Genomic DNA, 4,891 nt, shown 5'->3' on the forward strand with positions numbered 1-4,891 from the left:
CGCCCGCGGCGGCTAGCGAGGAGGAGGAGAGTGCACCGTGGCCGCAACTCCCCCGGTCCTCCCAGCGCCAGCATGCGGTGGCTCGATGGAGCGCCGACCCGAGGGTCCCGTCGGTCGCGGTTCGTCTTTGTTGGCGACGGCGACGAGGCTCCGGATGGTGGCCCTCCACTCGTCAAGCTTCTCCGTAGCAGGAGGGAAGTCGAGGAGCAGTTGCGCGTGCGCCAAAGCTTCTGCCGGCGTGGGCTGCGGCGACAGCTGCGTGGATCGCGGCGCGCTTCGACTTCTAACTACGTTAGAAGGAGCTCCGTTACGACCCAACGGCTGCGTGCCATTTTTGCCAACGCTTCAGCGAGCGTGCTGAACCCCTTCATCCTGCGGACGAGGCACGGTGCTCTTCCCATGGCGGTGCCCAGGGTCACCAACGCGGTGACGCTGCTCGAAGCGCACACCATGGGAAGAGCGCGCAGTGGTCGCCGGTGTAGGCGTCCTGGAGGTCGCTGCGCCGCCTGGAGGTGGCACAACGACACCCCTGGAGGGCCCCGCGCCGCCTGCGGGTGGCCCAGCTCCGTCTTTGGATCCGGCGACGTGTAGCCGGTCATCTGGTGCGCAAACGACGCCGCTCGCCAGGCTCTGACTACCAGGGCGATGCTGGTTCTCGTGGACCGCGGCCCGGGTCCTGTCAGCGACCGGTCCACTGCCCTCCCGCACCGGCACAGGTCGTTTGCCTCCCAACGAGCCGACCGCCGTGGCTGTCTTCTTCTTAGGAGCCATGGCGACGAAGAACTGCTAGGCTAACTACTAGACCAGATTCTCACAATTGCGCCCCCTACCTGGCGCGCCAAAGATGTCGGTGTGGAACGACACCTATGGGATCACAAGAATCCCTACTACGGTTGCCGGGGCACGGGGTTGCGAGAAGAGCAGGGCTAGTAGACAGCACAAGGATCGTTTACCCAGGTTCGGGCCGCGAGGATGCGTAAAACCCTAGTCCTGCTTTGGTGGGTGTATTTCAGAGAGTTCTTGAGCTCTCGAACTAGCTGTGGTCAGTGCATGGTTCAAAAGAGCCGAATCCTTCTCCAGTATGCCATGGGCCTCCTTTTATAGTCGAAAGGGGCTGCCACAGTGGCACACAGGAGGTGGAAAGGCGTACAGTGCCCTGAGCTTATCGCTCGTATTACAGGACAAGACGCATTTAATGCGTAGCTTAGGTGTCCCCTTGCTTTATTGGGGACGGGGGCGAGGCCCGTCCCGTCCGTCGCCGCTCCTCCTCGCTTTGACACGCGCCCTGGCCAGTGAGGTGCGTGGTGCCATGTAGGCAGGTAGGCAGCTGAGGTGGCGCAGTGACGGAGCCTTCACGAAGATCTGCATGCCGCCACGCAGGCGCTCGATGAGTTGGCCTGGGAGCTGCATGTTGCCACGCAGGTGCCCACCCAGCTGGTTGGGCTGGCAGCCGCATGTGAACGGCGGTGGAAGCTTGGTTGGCGTGGGCCTGGCGGTGGCCCTGCTGGCGTCCTTGGTGAGGGCCTTGCCGGGTGGCCCGGCAAGGGTCTTGCCGTGGCGCGCTGTCGTCCCCGGCAAGGGCCTTGCCGGGGGTCTGGTGGCCTTCCTCGGCAAGGATCTTGCTGAGGATCATCATCTTCTAATCCTCATCTGATCTTGAATATGTCTTCACAAAGATCTACATGCCACCACGGAGGTGCCTCCCGAGCCCTGGCCCAACGTGATGTTGGAGACCGTGGGCTCAAGGGTGGCCCGCTCTGTTGGTGCGGGGCGAGCTGTCCCGGCAAGGATCTTGTCGGGGCTGGTGAGGCTGCCCCGGCTAGGGTCTTGCCGGGGGATCCTGCTGCGTCCCTCTGCTCTTTGTGGTCTTGGCCTTGGCATTGCTCTTATTATCTTAGGCTTTGGTCTTACCTTGGCTCACCTCCCCTGTTCTGCTTGGCGTGACCGTAGGCGCGGCTCCGACTGCCCGTGCACAGCTACAGGGGTACAAAAATGCACCCCTCTTTTTGTACACCAACAGTATCTGTCTATCCGGACTACGCTCTCCGGTTTACATAGACACTGGAGAGATCTAGGGTTACATGGAGTCGCTTACATCAGAGGGAATCTACATAGTCGGTTGCCAAGCTTGCCTTCTACGCCAAGTAGAGTCCAATCCGGACACGGGTACAGTCTTCGGCCTTCATATCTTCACAGCCCATCAGTCCGGCCCAATGGATAATAGGCCGGATGCCCGAGGACCCCTTAGTCCAGGACTCCGACAACACCCCTCACAAACCGGAGCAACTCACTAGAAGGTTCGTGGTTCCGAGAGGGAACAATGCATGTTTGATGACAGACGGGAGATAGCTTCCTCTTAAGGCCTTCAAATTTTTTCCTACGTTTAACATGCACTAATACAACTGTCATGTGAAAATTTGGAAAATTTCAGGGGTCATTTGACCTTTTAAAGACATTTAATTTATTTTCTAACCATTTAATGACCGTAATTCAAATTTGAACTACATCTACATGCAACGCCTAACCAAAACGGTTTGAAAAATCATATTTTTGTGTACTTGTGTGCGAGTTAAAAAAATCATCAGACCATGTAAATATCTGGTGTTCAAAAAAGAAAATGTAAAGATCTGGCAAGACAACTGGCCCCCACACGATTGGCACTCTATCTCGCGGCTCGAGGTTTGGTAGGTGATTGGCGGGGATCATTAATCATACACGGTTCTATATTGGAAACCGTCAGCTATTATGTTCACACATGGATTTTGCTGTGGGAATCGTGTGTAATTCAAACTACATTACTCGTAAATTCTGGCGATCGGCGTGTGTACTGTCCCCGCCGATCTAGATTCTGGCCGCCAATAAATACTACCTTGCTCACGTCGTCCCGCCTGCATTCTCATCTACATCCTCCCCTCGCTCGTCCTCTCTCTCTCTCTCTCTCTCAAATCTCTGCCATGGCGCCTCCGGTCTGCCCACGCGCCGACGAGGAGTCGCCGCCCCCGAGGACGCTCACTCGATTAGCAGCGACGAGGACCCCTACGCGTCGCCTGACGAGGTTGCGCCGGAGCCCCCAACTTTGGATTGGTTTTGGGGCCAGTACAATCTTTGTCTATGGAAGTCACTGCCGCCGGCTGAGAAAGCCAGGCAAGTGGCGTTCAAAAAGGAGATGGCGTTGGAGGAAGCCAGGTACCAAGCGGCCTGTGAAGCCCATGATGCTGCCTAGAAAAAGGAGGCGGCGGAGCTTTGGGGCGGGCGCGTTGTCGTGCCGAGGAGGTGTACGAAGACGGGTACTTCGCGAGGAAGGTCATAGGCACTGGGCGCCTCGTCGCTGCGTGGAGGTGGGCCGATAACCTCCAGCGTGCCACCGACGAGGAGCTCCGGTGGGCGCCCAACAAAATGGCAAGATCGGCCGCGCGCATCCACCAGCAAGAGGCAAATCGGTACGTCAAGCGCTGCGAGGCGGAGGAGTCGGAGTACTGCCTCCACACCGGGAAGATGCCGCGCACCAGGGAGCTACTGGCGAGGGGCTGTCGGAATACTGGCCCCAGGAGGGATTATTAGTTTTAGTATTGTTCGTTTTCAATTTTATGGATTGTACCTAGTAGTTAAGTATCATCACGTATATGTGATGATATTTTATATATATATATATATATATATATATATATATATATATATATATATATATATATATATTCTGATTATGTATGTACAGAATGGAAAGCGTATATACACACATTGAAACAGAACATATAAGAATGGAAAACAAAGTACACACATTGAAACAGAGCAATAAACAGAGCAATACTATGATTGTTGTGAATACATAGCTATCCATGTCGAAACAACTTTTCAAAATAGAACGCGTCCATGAGACCATGACCAGCAGCCCTTGCCTAGGGTAGCTCTTGGCTCTGCCTGAACTCGTGTAGGCGTTCGTCCAAGCGGTCGACACGCTCGCGGTACATCTGGAGCGCGATCTCGAGCTCCAAGTTGGCTATTTCATCGGAGATCACCAGCTCGAGGATGCGACGGCCATGTTCCTCTACTGCGCCCAGGTGGACACCTGGGCCAAGGAGGCGGTCGAGCCTACGGACCAGCACGTTGGCATCCTGCGGGCCGCGGACAAGGCGAACGGCGGCACCCATGCGAACGGCGCGGCGGGTGTCCGGTAAAAGTACGGCGCGGCCGGCCTGTAGTGCAAGTACGACGCTGAGGGCCTCTGCCCACTCCTGGCGAGGAATGGGGGTATTGACGGGACATGTACCCAGCTGCGACACCGTGTCGACAGCAGGCAAGCGCCGATGGACCCGCTCTTGCTATGTGGCATGTCGCGCCTCTCGCTCTGCGGTGCTCCAACGGTCTCGCCGTGCGGCGAGCCGCAGCCTATCGACGTGGATGCGCCTAGCTTGCCCTGTGGCACGCCATCGATCATGTTGTGCGGCGAGTTGTAGCCTGTCGGCGCTGACATGCCTATCTTGATCCGTGGCGCTCAAGCGCCATGCGCCAAAGTTCTGCTCAACCCTGGCAATGACGCACATCACGGCATCGTCCATCGCGTTGCCGGGAGCGCCTCGGCCTTGACGGGCCGTGGCGCCTGCTCGTTTTCCTCGTCGACGAGGTTGATGGCAGAGGCATCGCTTTGGTGGGTTGGCATGCTTGGAAAAGGTGGATGTGCTACAGGCTGCGCTTGTCGCCTCCGTGCGTCGCGCCGCCTCCTATGCGCAATATAGCAGGGTGGTGGGAAACAGGTGAGGAAATGGCGGGAAATGGTGGCGTGTTCATAAAACGCCATCAATTAATGGAAACTTAGCATAGAAGGAACATCAAGCTAGCACAAGAAGTAGATGATGATCAGATGAACACGGACCACACTAGGGAACCCGTCGGT

This window comes from Aegilops tauschii, chromosome 4 (genome assembly GCF_002575655.3).
Source record: "Aegilops tauschii subsp. strangulata cultivar AL8/78 chromosome 4, Aet v6.0, whole genome shotgun sequence".
Classification (NCBI taxonomy): domain Eukaryota; kingdom Viridiplantae; phylum Streptophyta; class Magnoliopsida; order Poales; family Poaceae; genus Aegilops; species Aegilops tauschii.